At 28.8% G+C, this 17,088-nt stretch overlaps 1 protein-coding gene across 4 annotated transcripts in view; it reads left to right on the top strand.

Annotated features, from left to right (window-relative positions):
• The window catches only part of LOC129958326 (SH3 and multiple ankyrin repeat domains protein 2-like), a 236,849-nt gene that overhangs the window by 105,243 nt on the left and 114,518 nt on the right, over positions 1–17,088 (top strand). Inside the window, exon 1 of one of the 4 annotated variants that reach the window (XM_056070736.1) lies at positions 14,454–14,472. The exons of the other annotated variants lie outside the window; for them this stretch is intronic. The gene's annotated coding sequence lies outside the window, so the exon portion shown is untranslated. Of the gene's footprint in view, positions 1–14,453; positions 14,473–17,088 lie in introns of those variants that run through there. 4 annotated transcript variants of the gene reach the window in all.

Here is a 17,088-nt window from a genome sequence, read left to right as displayed (position 1 = left end):
TCTTTTAAGTTCAACCATCATTTACTTTTGAAATTTTTATATCAGACAATATAACAGGTATCATTTGACTAAAAAATTCGTATCCATTGGAATAATATATAATATGAAACCAAACATTTATAAATATGATCGTTACCATAATATCATGAAGGATATAAGTTCTAGTTAAGATAAAATATTTTTTTCTTAAAATATTTTTAATAAAACCAAACAATGTTTCATGCTCATTAAAAATAGGTAAAGATTGTCGCAATGTAAGATTTGAATTAAATATTGCATTCATCAAGTAAGATTGTATTAAATATTGCATTCATTTTCATATTTTTGGAATGCGTTCAACGAAACAAATCCTTAGCGAATTGCTAAATTTGTTTAAATCGTCCAAAATCACATATAAACTTCACATATAAACATACTTTAAAAATTGTTTTCTAGTTATTCCATTTGATATTAATATAGCAAAATAATAGAAGTTAAAAAGAAATTTTAAATATTTTTTAATAAGTGAAATCTTATTTTTGTTAACAGCATACTCTTTCCTTTTTTGACATGATTGATTATATCATGTCAAAATATATTGGTTAATATAAAGAAAAAAATCAGATTTTCTTTTTACCAAACATTTTTACTGATTCGGTATTTCACAATGAGTGATTCTAAATTTCACTTAACCTCTTACTTAAAACTCTTTCCCAATCTAAACAGCTGTTTAAGGTAAAAAAAAGAAAATTATCGAAAATTAAAAAAAAAAGATTATTGGGAAATCCAAGATTTTATCCTTTATTTACATATCTGAAGTTGAAAAAGAGATTAAAAGCTAGTTAATGAGTTACAAAATAAGTATTACTTTAATTTAAGTTCTTTGCAATATAACTCCGCCCTCTTTATTTTTCATGAATTTTTAAATCAACTTGCTCTTCTGAATTTATAAAAGGTAATTAAATTTTATATTGTTTAAATATCCATCTCAATTTTGATTACGAAAATGTAATCTTAGCAGATCAAAATACGTGCGAAATATAACAATTTTACAAGTGTGATTCATAAGACTTTCTAGCTGTCGCAATGGCAATTCATTGCGAGGTGAATTACCATTCTGAATAAATATTTGTGTCCTGGAAAATTTTTGTTTAGTGAAATTCGCTTTCTCTCTAAACCAGCAACAATTACGCGATGAAATTTCGTCGTCCGAGTTATGAAATACAAAATTTAAACGCGCAAAATGTCATACATGAAAGCGTTTTCTTCTTTTTATCATTTCATTATATAAATGCCTTTGCCTCTGTGTTCATTTCTTTAAGAAATTGCTTATCTTTGTTATATTATTAAAATATTTTGCCAAATAATCCAAACGTTTTTATTAATGCAAAACAGTTGGATTTACTTTGTTTAGCTTCATAACTACATCTGCTCTCAAATGTAAAGGTTAGCAGTTACATCTGCTATCAAATTGTTTTATGTAATTGTTTATGTTGTCAAAAAATGTCCTTTCTCATTGATGATTTCAGCTATTACATAAAAACCATATATTTTGCTGGATATGATATTTTACACACAACATTTTAATATAACAACGACGTTATATTTCAATATGAGATTAACATGAGTTAAAATACATTTTGATTTTCACCATTTGTTTCATATATAGGTCATAATAAAATAAAAAAATTCTTAAAGAAAAAAAAATATTATATAAGTCTTCATTGTTTTAATATATTTTTATTTCGTAATGTAAATACAAAGACATTGTTTTCATGATTCATTTTTTCAATGAAAAGTCCTTTTAATACTCTTGAGGATTTAGAAAAACATGCCGTAGGTAGAACAGGAAGTTAAAATAATAAAATCATTTTGCCTTTTATAAAGGAACATGAAAGAAAGTGAAGGTACAAATCACAGCTGTCAGAACAAATCAGTTCGATCAGAATAAATTGATTCCTGCTTGTACACATTTGGATGAGTCATATCTTTGAAGCTTCCACAATTTTATTTTAAAGATGAGGATTAAGGTCATAAAGACGATCGGTATCTGCTCCATCATGCTGTAGAGAAAGGGATTTCATTTTCATTGTTCTAAAGATTCTGTGATGGAGTTCTTTAGTTGTTTTATTTTCATACATAGGATGGCATTTTTTAATTTCCCAAGTAATTTTTATTTCTATGTTACATAAAATTTGCTTCGAGTTCTTCTTTTTGAGCTTGAGTTAAAATGCTTGTGTTTCCTAACTGGGATTTTTACTTATTTCGAAGTTTTAATTGAAACCATGTTAGAAATATTCGAAATTTTTAACTTTTAAATGGTTATAATGAGTAATAACATTATGCAAAAGATTTTAGCAAAGAAAAAATAAAATAAAAAATTTCTTTGAAATAATACTTTAAAATATAATAATAACTTAAAAGATAACTTTTATACAATATAATAACAACTTAAAATATAACTTTAAGATAACTTTTATACAATATAATTACAACTTAAAATATAACTTTAAGATAATTTTTATACAATATAATAATAACTTAAAATATAACTTTTTTGAAATAATACTTTATAATAGAATTTACAATATACTTTGAAATAATACTTTACGATATAATTTACAATATACTTTGAAATAATACTTTACAATATAATTTTCATATTAATTTTAAACTAAAAATCACTATTACTAGAATCTTTCTTAAGGGATTCAAGTATAGGATGACACTTTCAAATTTCCAAACTGTAACTTGTATCCGTTTTTAACAGTGAAAAGGAATGAACTTTGTGGCAGTCAGTAAATCACGAATAAAATTAAAATAGTCTCATGCAGGGTAAATGACCATGTTCGATATAGCTTAATCGTAATTCAGTTTTCAGGTAAAAGGATACAATCTTCCTTTTTATTGATGCGCGCCCCTGGAGATTCATTTTTTATGTTCGAAGGTTGATGCGAGTCCTGGGAAATGGTGAATGCTCTACTTTACCAATGTCATGGAAAATGACCCAAATCCATATCACCTACTGCTGCGCTCTCTAAATTTAGTCGGCATGTTAGCTTTGACTGTAATTTTTTTTACGAATCATTGATTTTCGAAGCAATTTGCGGCCTGTATCAGTTACCTCCCAGCAGAGAGCGGGTTTGTCTTCCTTTGTAATTATCAGCAATTCTTTCTTCCCTCGTTGTTTTTGTCTGTGATCTTCTTACAAATTTTCTTTATGGGGAAATTTTAACGATGCGTGAGATATTATTTGATCGTATTTGCATCGAATCTGGAATCCAGTTTCTCGATGGAAAAAAAAAAAAAATCACCTATTGTGTTTGATTGAGGGTATTGCTCTGATAATAAACTGGTAATTTGCCTGATTCTATCATCTGTAATATAGTTGAAAAAAAAAATTTTTTTTGTTCCTATTATTTTAAAAGAATACTTTTCTTAAAGAAAACGAATTGGATATTTTATTAAATAATTACGATACTCGTTTGTTACAAACTCTCCATATTAATCGAATAATATTTTAAAGTTAAAATCTAAATTCTCCTTATATCCTTTTCTTGGAATTAGATTTTTAATTTTTTTAAATATAGACCAGGTAATCCGTTTATGAATTGATTAATCAAATCCTCAATCAATATTTGTTGGTTAATCAAATCATCAATCAATACTTGTTGGTTAATCAAATCCTCAATCAATATTTGTTGGTTAATCAAATCCTCAATCAATATATGTTGGTTAATTAAATCCTCAATCAATTTTTTTTTGGTTAATCAAATTCTCTTTTTTAATTTCTTTTGTAAATGCGATTTTTTTCCAATAACTAATAAAAGCTAGAATTCAAATGTATAATTTCAATTGTACGTTTGTGCAAACCATTGTTTCTACGGAATAAAAAAGTATGAGTTGCTATTCTTTCTATTCATAAATATTAAGTATGGATCATCTGGACCTGGCTGAAGAGGTCAGAGACACATAGAACAATAAGTCGAATTTGCTCACCAAGTCTTTTATTATTTCTGAAATGATATTATTGATAGATAGTTCATGCTTTAAGTCATATTCCATTCTTTATATGGAATTCAATCATGTAATGCGTTTTTAAATTAGATCATTTTTAAATCAAAACTCAAGGTATGAATTATCGAATAATCTTTCCTCATTTTTACATTTCGTTCAATTGTTGTTCGTGATAAATCTGAGTTTTTTTTGTGTGTTTCCGATGCTTCCTTGTCCCATTTATTATTTATTTTTAAATATCCAATAAAATGATGCTTTAAATTTCCAAAATATGATATAAGAATAACATATTCTTCTGCTATTTAGAAATAAACGTTTGTTGTTTATATAGATGTTAAGGAGACCTTTGAATATACCATGCTATCGTGATCTGATAGCGAGTTCAAAACGCTTAAGTTAAACAGATAAAAATGAAAAGAAAAGCATTCGTTTTTCTTGAAATAGAACTACATATCTGTGACACGTTATATGATACTTATCTTTAACAAACGAATAACGAAACGACTAAGTATGTGGATAAAGATATTTTACCGCTAATTTAAATGTTACTGAGGTCGTTAAATACAACAAGTAAGGTGTTAAACGTGCAAGGAATAATTAACGTTCACATTCTTTGCCGTTGATGAAGCACTTCTTATTCGTTGCTCCTGTCCTGTCGGATGCGGTTTTTGAAATTTTTTTATGATGGCAGAACTGTTGTAGAGTGACTTTTGTAGATGGTGACAGTTTCGCAGATATCTTCAGTGGAATTTATTCTTGTATGCCAGAATATACACCAAACGGTTAGATAAAAGTTTATTTTTAAAGTAACTGATTCCGTAGTTCAATTATCTCTCTCCCTAAAAATACCCAACCGGAAACTGGTTTTGAATTTTAATAAAAAGTACAACCAAAAAGATAATCGTATTTATTTGAACAATTTTGAGCTAGTGTCTGACTTTCTTGCTTGGAAAAATATGACTTTTGTTTGTAATAGTAAATGTTTAACCATAAAGATAATAATATTAGAACATTTTGAGCTAATGTCTGACTTCCTTGCTTGGAAAAATATGACTTTTGTTTGTAACAGTAAATGTTTAACCATAAAGTTAATAATATTAGAACATTTTGAGCTAGTATCTGACTTTCTTGCTTGGAAAAATATGACTTTTTTTTGTAACAGTAAATGTTTAACCATAAAGATAATCATATTGATTGGAACATTTTGAGCGAGTGTTTGACTTTCTTGCTTGGAAAAATAACGGTAAATGTTTGACTTTCTTGCTTGGACCTTTCATTATAACGGTAAATGTTTTTTCCCCCTTAAGAATTGTAAAGAAGACAGATTTATGATCATATTATTGACAAATTAAATTAAAACGCTGTATTATTCTTCAAAGGTGAAAATTAAATAGGTGATAGGAATGTAAAAATTGAAATGGAAAATAACTTCTGTATCTTGACATTTGCTTTTATATATAATCGTAAATGTCACGGAAAAAAAGAAAAAAATTACCAAATCTTTAAGAAAAAAGATAATTTTTCAATCTGGAAATCTGAAAAATACATCGAATTGTAAAATGTATAATCGAATGTTATTATGAATAATTATATCTATATGCATTAAATTTTTTATAGAGCAAAGTGAGGCAAAATATATTTTTTTATTGAAATTGTAAACTAATCTTACATGCAAGATTGAAAAGAGTTATATAATTACCGAAAAGAATTAATAGGATTAGAGAAAGATTCAGCTTAATTCCTGAGATCAATCTGAGCATATTAAATAGTAATACAAACCTTAAAAGAAACACTGTTAGAAATAAAATTTACTGAATGTAAAGGTCGACCTTTGAAAGAATGAAATATCGAATTTTCAAAACTAACATGGTTTTTGACAGGATTTCATAAATTCTGGCCTTGGCCAGATGAACGCGGATGGCACCCCACTCTCCAAACTTTACCTTTCCGACTTTGTGAAGACGTTTGACCGAGTTATGAACGCAATTGGAAGGTCATTTGCTTTGCAATAGTGAATTTTCTACTAAAAATTCTGATTAGCGAAATAATAGATTTTTTTCATTAGTTTCGGAATCCAAATTTTTGTTATTAGAAGATACTGAACATTTTTAATAAAAATCTCAAGCATTGGCTTCACAGATATAATGCAGATGCAATGCAATTCAAAGTTATAATTATATTAATTAGTTAAAATTTAAATTACATTTTAAAATTTATAGTATTCCATTAAGTTCTAAAGAATTATGAAATGCAGGATGTTGGATAACCAAAACTTTTTTAAAGTTAAAGGTACGGTGATATTTTTTCAGATTGCAATTTCAATGTCAACAACGAAGTTTCGGTCCATTTCATGACAAGTTCAAGGTGAAATAAATAAAAAAATTTCAACTCATATTGTAATTCACGCATGCGAATTTCAATAGATTTTGAGTTATTCCGTAAATAGAAATTATTTTTAGAACTTTCATCATATTCTTTGATAAAATAGAGCTAAAGTATTTTAAGTTTGATATTTAACAGCTTAAAAAACACAAGATCTTTACATTCAAACAATAAGATCTTTTTTGTAATTGTTAAATGTTTTAAGAACCAGAATTTTCTGAATGGTTTTTAACGCATTATGTCTTAATACGATGCAATTTTTTATAGTGCTGCTCTTTTTTGACTGTCCCAATTTCTTTGTAAGTAACATAGTGGATTATTTATATAACATTAATAGTGCTGCCCTTTTTTGACTCTTCCAGTTTCTTTGAAAGTAACATAGTGGATTATTTATATAACATTAATTAATAATCTTCTTTGCTTCTAAATAATTTGATATGTATATGGGATTTTCAAGAGAATTTATATTTTGAAATGTTGAATAAATGAATAAGATAAATTACAGAAATCGCGATTTTTTTGAAATATTGAAACACTTTATTTCTATTCTTGTGGAGGATAATCCCAATGAAAATGTGTGTGTTTATTTTGAAACGAAACTACATCATGGAGCTTTTGAACCCAAACCTTTTTCTCTAAACCTTTGGCTAAAGTGCTTGCTGTATTTACTTTGATAACCTACTTCTATTTTAATGGAAATCGTGACCTTTAAGTTATGTTCAGAATCATAGAGGTCACGATTCCATTAATTGCAAATCAAATGAAAGAAGGAAATCGAAATGCCAGGTAGTTAAATCAAAATTGTATTTTAAACTCGTCTTGAAAATTTTTTGAAATTTACTCTTAACTTTATTTGAACTGATAGTTATTATGATTGTTTCTTAGATAAATGCGAAATAAAGTGTTCTTCCCAACTTCATAACATCAAATAAAATTTTAAAAGCAATTTACATTAAAATTTCGATTTTATTTTTTTATTTTTCATTAATCTTAGGCTTTTTTTAAAAAAAATCAATTTTGGGCTTTTTACCTATTTTTAAATTTATAAACATTTTTCACGACCCATTGTCATCCCAGAAATATTGTTACAATATCGTTGGAAAATAATTATGGAACTGAAGCGTCTATTAATGTCAAATAAAAGAATAACTTAATTTAATATAGTTATGGAAATGACTTCAGTGGAAATATTTTAAGTCAAAGTAATTTTCTTAACAAATTTTACTTGCAAATACTGAGAAATTTAAAAGAAGACAATAAGATAAGTTTTGATAAACTCACTTGTCTTCTATTATTCTACCTCATCTGGGGTTGTTACCTGTAAATTGTAAAGAAATCTGATGTAAGGGCTTAAAGCATCATGGACATCTATCTCAGTCCAATAATGAGATCTGATATAAAATATATAAAATATGAACATCTATCTCAGTCCAATAATGAGATCTGATATAAAATATATAAAATATGAACATCTATCTCAGTCCAATAATGAGATCTGATATAAAATATATAAAATATGGACATCTATCTCAGTCCAATAATGAGATCTGATATAAAATATATAAAATATGGACATCTATCTCAGTCCAATAATGAGATCTGATATAAAATATATAAAACATGGACATCTATCTCAGTCCAATAATGAGATCTGATATAAAATATAATTAATTTATATTTCATGCATTATCAGTTAAAATAGTCAATTATAAAATTATAGCAGAAAAGTTGCCGGAATATTGTGGGGCATTGACGGAAGTTACTAGAATAAAGGAAGTTAATTAACAAGTCATAATAGGTCATTTGAATGATTTCTTTTGGAAAAAATTCTAATTTCCTCAAAAATTAATTAAAATATTTGATTAATCGAATATAACACGAAACAACTGCATGAAAGTTTTGTGCTACGAGTTTTTGTACTCGTATTTATGTTTTGATATATGGATTCAGAATATGTCGACAAAAAGTACATGTCTTCTTTGACTTTAGTAGTTCAGTGCTGTCTGTTTAGTTTATTTTTGCTTTTAGGCTTTGAATTTAAAACCTATTCAATTATTTTACTTCCATTCTGTTCCAGATGCAAAATATTGAAAAATGCTTCTAATTTTCGACATTGCCACTTGCACTAGAGGCAATTCACGTGATTTCGCTTTGTGTGACTAACGTGATCGCACATGTCATGCAACATTTAACTGCCCGCTATATTACCCTATCGTTGGGATGTCTCGTTCTTTTTTCTCCTGCAAAAAAAGTGGATTCCAAAATTAAATGGGTGTGGCGTCTTTGATACTTATCTAGTGAACATGAATCAGGCCATATGTGATCGAAAGCATAATGCATGGCAATCATAAATAAATCTAACAAACATTGATCCATGATGGTTAGAAGAAGCTGGGGCATAGATACATATCATCATTATTGTGTCAAAATGTCTTATGTCAGATTTATCAAAACATTTTTTTATGCATAACACTTGTATAGGTTTGCTATATGTGCTCTGAAATTGTTGCATGTGATATTTGATTGTTGTATATTGTCACAAAATTCCATAAAAACCGATGATGTTTTAGTAGTTATATTAAAATTCCATATTATTTAAGTTGCATAGTTTTTGTTGTATGACATTTTGATATAATAACGACGAAATATATATAACTTCCCTATTTTAGCGTTTTCCTATTTTATTGTTCTTAAGACATAATATAAGTATTCATGTAAAAAGTTGGTGGTATCGTTGTTTTGTCATGCTTCTTAAAGACATTCTATTTTGTGCTTGACCGATCATCCATGTATCATTGTATTTTTTGATAGTCATCGTTCATAAAATTGTCTGTCAGCATCAGTTTAAAATAAAAAATCTTGGAAGATGTTCAAGATAATATTGCTGATGTTTCAAGCTAATATATTAAGTACTCTTTTTCCAACTCTACTCTTTTAAGTACTCTCTTTCCAACTCTACTCTTTTAAGTACTCTTTTTCCAACTATGTGGATGGAAATTTCCAGTGGTTCTTAAATATTGCTATTTTTACCTTATGTCCACTAAAGATTCTTATTTATACTTATGTATGCTAACGAATAAATAATGTTCTTGTTTGAGTCTGGCGATCCGTACGATCTTTGGAAAACGAAGCCATAATCATAGCAGTGCTCAATGAAGCATTAACAGATCTTTTTGTTTCAAAATACCAGTAGCATCCTTGAATAAGGCGGATTTTTATTCTTTAATAAAAAATATTTATTAATATACATTACCAAAACATCGGGAATGAATATAAAAAAAACTGGTGCTCTTTAGAGCAGTAGTTTCAACCTTTGAAGAGCTAGCTCCGTGATCCACAAATTGAGACGCACTGGCCGAATTGTGAGAGTTTGTGCCTCAGGTTCTGAAGACCTGCTTCAGAATTTCTCAAGAATCAGCAGAACTCAAGTGAGTAGCTCTCCTCCAGAGTCGAAGTTAGTCTGTTCCTTCTGGCTATTTTCACTTTTTTTTGCTGGTTTTCCTTGAAATGAACAGGTGCACCGACAGATCAGACTCTTTTCATCGAGTGAACTTTTTTTTGAAGCAGAATATTCATGTTCCATTTCCCCCCCCCCCCACCATTATACTTAGAACAAATTAGAATCTTTAACGTTTATTAATTTAGGTTTGTTGTTTATTTAATTTTGATCTTAAAAAATACTCTGGGAATTCAATGCTTCGTTTCTTCTTTTGTCTACAAGTCTCGATTTCAGTCTTTATATTATTCTTTGCCTCTAATCAATCTGATCATATGAAGTCACTTAGCCGATTCTAATGAATAAAATAAACGTATGACAGAATTGATTATTTGCAAAGGATATCAAAAAGCTGTGACATTTATTGATGGATCAACTTACTACTGAATTTATTTTTTTGCACGGAATATCAAAATGCAATACAATTTATTGATTGATCAAGTTTCGTCTGAATTGATCATTTTGTAAAGGATATCAAAACACTGTTCGATTTATTGGTGAATCAAATATAGACATTTGCTTTTTACGGACTTTGTCCCAATGTATTCCTTCTGATTTTCGTTTTTTAAAATAATTCTTATCGATAAAAAAAGAGAGATTCTTGATGTTCTTTAGGCGTTTTTTTTTATTCGAGAGTACTTTGTAGAAACGGAAAGCGTCTATTTTACGATTCCGTAGGCTATTGGTTCTTATTGATCGGATGACCGGTTGTGTAGAAAAATACTTTTCCAAAACAGCTGCAGCTCAGATAAAATTTCAGGATGCACTACCCCTCGTCGTAAAATAAACTTAAGAGACCAGTTGCTGTGAACCGGTCTCTTAAACCTAAAGCGTGGGCGCGAACCGGTTTTAAAATTTCTTAGGCTTGAGTGTAAAACGTTATTACACACTCTCACAAGGGTGAGTGAGAACAAAAGATTCTATCGGAGGAGTAGTTCTTAATGTTGTACTGTCTTCAGGAGAGAAAAAACTAATCAGGGGAAAACAGGTCTTTATTTACCTGACGAGGAAAAGATGTAGCATCTTATTCTTCGTGAATGTGATTTCCTTTTTCTCACTTACATTTCGGAAAGAGTTCAAATACCGCCTTTTAATACTATAATTGATGGAATAAAATAAGTATCTTTCCAAACGTTCACGAGTAAGTTTTTGGCTAATGAATGCGGAGTATTTAGGACGTAAAAGATATCTATCTTTTAGATATGCATATGTAAGTGCGAAAGTTGACAGCTGATAAAAAAACGTTCACACCTTTAATTATTAGTTTTGCAATCTGGCACTCAGCAGCTTGTTTGATAATTGGACATTTTGATGATTCCCGTTGAATTGTTGACAAGTTGGAAAAAAGGCTGATTCTGGTGGTTTTTTGTTTTGTCATTTTATCTGGCATAAAAATTGGACTTTACTTTTTTAGTTTGCTAAACAAAAAACTTACTTTGTTCTTTGATTTAGTTTGCTGCGTATCTTTTAATTCTAGGTTTTCTTCTTCTTTTTTTGATTTTCTAAAAAAATATTTATGCATCGATAGAATAAATAAATAAATTGTAGCATGAATTTTTCTTATTTCTTGAAGAATTTTAATTAGTAATCAAAATAACTACCTCAAAAAAAAGCTACGTATATTATAATTAAAATTGTCATTGAAATTGAAGCTGCCAAAAGCTGCTGTTCTTAAAAATATATTTTAAATTTATTCAGCATTTCTATCAGTTTTTCCTGTTTACTTTTGAATTTCATTTATACATTAGAATAACTGATTACTTACAGAGTTTCCACAAAAAACCTCTCCACAAATTTCCACAAATTACCTCTGTTTCTAAGTCCTTATACTTCAAATTATCACAATATTCAAATTTTTTTCGCACACTTACAGAATGAATTAATCTTGCCTATTTGCCATAAAATGAAAACTTTTCTGATTCTTTTAATAAGTCTTCGCTTACAAAATTTTATCTTTAGGTTTCTGCTTTTAAGAAGTTGCACTTGGCTTTTATCTTAAATTAAATTGTACAGACAGCGCTACAAAAACTCTAGAATAAAAGTTTAAAACATTAAAGTAGCATTTTTATATTTTAAACTCCTCCTCTCTCCTCCTTGCATAAAAAAACCATTAAATAATAAAAATATTATGTAAAGATTGAATAATTAAGACTTCTTACTGCCACCTTGTGCCATTTATCTCTACTTTGAGATACCAATTCTTAAAATTCAAGAGGGATCATAATTTAGTCTTTTTAATTGCTGGGGTTTGGTTCCCCCTTATTTCGGAGCTTTATTCTTTGAAGCACTCAATTGAACTAAAATCAGGAAGGTTTAGCATTCTAAAATAATTACTTTTTAAAAATATTATATTATTTTAAGGATTAAAAGAATGAAATACAAGATTTTGCTTGTTATAAATAGGAAAATTTAGTTTATGATACGTTTTATTATCTAAAATGTAGTTACAATTTTTATTCTAATGCTAAAATTCAATAATACATTTGATTTAGTAATTCGTTTGAAATGATTTTGCATTTTTTAAAAATTATTTTTTTCTCTGTTCATTAAAATGGTCTCATATCCATTTCTCAATTAGAAAAAAAAAAAAAAAACTAATATAATATCATTTATAATTTTCCTTTCTGTATAATAAAGAGGGAAAGGAAAATCGTTTTATGTTTATTTCATAACTTCATAGCATAATGATGAGTATATTAAGGAGGTAACAAAAATGTTACTCTGTTCAGTTACATTTTATTTCAATACGTAGCTCAAGAAATCGTACTATTCAAGAAAAGAAGTCCAAATTTACTCATGAGATGTTTTTAAATGGAAATAAATTTCGAAGTGCGTTGGTAGTAGAATTTTCAAAAATGGTTTATCACCATTCGCAAATTTTTTCAAAACGAAAGAAAAAATGTTTTTTTATTTCTTGTTTCTTATCAATATTTTGAATTGTTTTAAGAAATCTCGCTATTGTTGCTCTGTTTTTTTATTTTGTTGCATTGCTCAAAGAATCGTATCTTCTCATGTAGCTTAAATTTGCTCAATGAAATGTTTTTAAATCCTTTAATTTTCTCATAATTTCACGGATGCTATATTCTAATTCTAAATACTTATTAACTGATATTGGTCTGTTTCTCAAGAAACGTTCCACATCAGATTATTATTGTTCATATTTTATTAAAATGAAATAATTCAAAATTATCTGAATAAATTATTGTATTGTCCAAATAAATTGATTTACGATTTCAAAGGCAAAGATTAAAAAAAAAAAATCGTAATCTTTTCACTCATTATAATTTTAATTTAATTTTATTTTATTTTCTTAAATTTAATTTAATATAATTTTTAAAAATTACATCGAATTATTCGAAACAACGGCTGGGAAAAACGAGCTTCTTTGTAATTAATTACTATATTATATTGAAAAATATCAATAAATTCAAATTTTATGTTAAAAATACGAATTTATTGGTTCTTTTACGCTTAAAATAGAAACAAAAACATACTAAGCGGATTGATTAAAACGAGGTATGCGCGTTTGTACGTCAAAACTGTGCTAAACTTGAAATAGTGACACTGATTCTCCTAATTTACATATTAAAGGTGAGATAAGGCAATTGTTGGAGATAAGGAGACATTTTCCTTCTGTGTTACGCAAATCATTGTTGAATGGAAATTCGATTAAGACATACGAGATTACTAACCGTGATGTTCAGATATGAAAGGGATATTACGTTGTAAATTGAGAATCGATGAGGTAAATTATCAGCTACTTTGAAGTTTTGTCTATTTTTAAAGTTATGACGCTTCGTTTTCAAAAGTAAAAAAGATGCTGCAATGCTTTAAAGATAAAATATCTCGTCATTTAATATCTGTATATAATGTCAATAATTTCAGTATCGATATTAATAATCACGTACTTTTCGATTATGAAACGAACTATTTGATTAATATTTTTTATCAGCAAATTACGAAAGGTTACTACCGCTGATTAAGAAAAGCATTTCTTAATCAGTGGCAGTTAATTTATTTTTTTAATATCTGAATATTTCTTAAGACAGAGCTTAGATTTTCGTTCAGGTGATAAAATCACTGATTTCATATCCTTATCTTTATTTAAATCCCACCTCACCATTTTTATTTTATTTTATATTATTTATTTATTTATTGAGGAAGGAAACGCATGTCTAGTTCTTCACGTTAAAATATCTGCGAAATCTGAATGTAAGAAAGATAACGATAAGTTTTAATCTAATAATTGTGCTTTGTCATCTGTTAGTTTCGTGCTTTGAAAGGCGTCTTCCAACAAACTATCTATTGTGGTTTATATTTTGCTCTTCGATTTGAGGAGATGAGTTTATTTTCTGTACAGCTTGAAATCTGTGCCCTCGATTCTTACCAAAAGGAAAAACAAATTTTTCGAGAATACAGACTGCATAAAAGAGGTCTTTGTTCTAAGCATGTCATCGCGCTTTAGTCTGGGGCGTCTTGTCTTTTCCACTAAATCTTCAAAATGGACGGAAGCAATGAATGAAAGGGTGGTGTCTTCTCTTTCACGTAACGATTTCAAGAAACAGTTTCAAGAGATGATTCAAATTTCCTTTTTTCTGGTATGGAATAATTTGACACTATTTTTGTCCTTATTATATGTATACTTATTTCGATCAAAATGTATCTTCTGAAATGTTTCCTTTGGGATGCAAATACCTATGAATTATTTGCTTGAACATATTTTCTTTGGATTGTTTTTGTTTTGTTTTGATATTCAGAGATATTAAGTTCAGTTTTTATAATAAAGAATCAGTTTTCATAATTAAATTACATAAATGTTCTTATTCAAAATTATATTTTCTGTAGATAACGGGGCATTCTTTTAAACACTTTATTACACACTGTTTTATTTTAAACACTCTTTTACACACTGTATTATTACTTGCAGTAAAATCTTACTTGTGAGGTTATTTTAGCGATACTTAGCTTGAAACCTTTTTCAATCAAGGTTCTCGGCGCAGTATGTTTATTTTTAGAAATTGTATCTTCAATGATATGCTATAAAAATGAAAATTATAGTATAAGTTCCCTATTCAGACCTTAACATTTGTTAAGATCTGAAGGTCATACATAATTCGACATGAACGGAATCATCGAGATATTAAAAATATGATAAAAGTACAATCATCTTAGTTTGAAGATAATTAATTTTTTTTTTCTTCTTTCTATGGCATTGGATTTTCTTCTCATACTCTGATAGTAAAAGAAAAGCATTGAAACCGAAAGAATATTAAATTACAATAAGAGAATTCCCCCACCCCACCCTCCATTCTCAGTTTTTAAAGAAATTAGAGAGCTTTCGATTTTGTCTGATTCTATATCGTTTTATTGTATTAATATGAAGTGTTTTAGACCAAACAGTGTTATGGAATTTTAAAATATCTAATGATAGGTCATGGTGGTAATAGCCATACCATGCGCCTATTACCATCACATTTGATTTCTTAAAACTTCAGATCCATATGACGGTGAGTGAGGGAGGGGGACAGGGATATTGGGGAGAAGAAACAGGAGCGTTGCGAGGGTAAATGGTGCACGGAGTATAATATGATTCGCCACCCGCTGTCGTCATCAGTGGCTTAGTTAGTGTAAATGGCCCCTGGGCATGGTATTACTTCTTCGTCCCCTCATCATATTGGGCTTTGAAAGGTGGCACAGACGTAATAACGTTTTTCCTCCAGGGCACTCCTAAGACTGGAACCGCGGGATTTCCCTTGCTTCCCCCCTCGCTTCGTCACTGTATTGAACAAATAAAAGTGAACTGAGGTGAAATAATTAAGAAATTTGAAATGTTCAGGAATGTTTTTTCTCTTATTCATAGAAAATAGAACTTAGTAGCAGTTTAGTGAAATTAAAATAACAGATTCATTTTCAAAATCATATTTTATCACTGGATTCATCTTGGATATCTTACATCTTCCCCATCTTAAATTGTCTCGCATGGATGATTTTTAGAGTTGCGGCATAGTATTGTATTTATTTTTTAAATGCACTTTCTTTCAATTTACCTATCATTTCCTAGTGGCAGTTTATTGCATTAATAGATTATGTGCGTTATATTTAGCTGACATGAGAAAGGAAGAGTAGAAGGAAACCTTTTTGCATTTATGCAAGACGATGCAAAATTTTGTAAGATACATTTAAACGCAACTTTTTATCTTTTCAATTTTTAATTATTTTAATATGAAAAAGAAAATTAAACCATTTGTTCATTACATTCTTAAATACTTGTTGCTGATGATCTGCGATTTCTTTAAAACGTGTTTATTGGGCATATCTTAATTTTATTTATTTTTTCTTTGATAGATCCCTCATGAATGCATTAATTAATTAAAGGACTGTTACACAATTCATGTTAATTCTTATCATATCATGGTTTGCTCTGAAAACTAGTCTATTCATGGTAAACTTTAATTACATTTTGAAAATACGGATGGATTCTTTGACTGCAGATGCAAAATCTTTTTTCTATGGAAAATCTAATTTTTTTATACGTATTGTTAAATTCTCATATCATCTGAAAGATGTCATTACATACCTGTGTAACTGAATCCCTGCTGCTGAAATTTTATAGCAATTTGTTGTCAAACTAAACCGTTTCCAGCTATTTGCTATCATCAACTAAACAAACAAATAAATATTTCCCACATTTATTGATGATGGGATATTTTGCAGGGCGAATTCATTTCCGTAAGGTGCAAGAATTCGTTGCCCTTGTCCGGTCTTGCGCGAGGTATTGAAAGTGAAAGAGTCTGTCTGTCTACTCTCCAGGGTGAGTGTCCTTGCAGACTTGATCTGCTACGTTTTTCCCGAGACGCTTTCTTGTTGGACTGAGGTAGGCGTACTTCACGTGCCTTCAGTGCTAACGGCAGTTGACTCATCTCGCGTCAATCAGTGAGTGGTCGCATTCGTTTTACCATGATTAATTATGGGAATGCTCTCTCATCAATGTGACATTCTTCTTAGGTTGGGCAACTCAAGCAAATACCGTTAACATTCAGAGTTATATCATTCTTTTGTTTCTTACCTGCTTAAATTAGACTTAGCAGACTTTTTAATATCTGCTTTAAAGAGATTTACGGATGTTTTGGTGAAAAGCTCAGTATTTGCTTTTATAGAATTTGCGAATATCGAAGCAATGATAACGATGGTTTTGGATGTCACAATAAAAAGTA

This window comes from Argiope bruennichi, chromosome X1, assembly GCF_947563725.1.
Source record: "Argiope bruennichi chromosome X1, qqArgBrue1.1, whole genome shotgun sequence".
Classification (NCBI taxonomy): Eukaryota; Metazoa; Arthropoda; class Arachnida; order Araneae; family Araneidae; genus Argiope; species Argiope bruennichi.
This window is presented reverse-complemented; position numbering and strand designations above follow the sequence as displayed.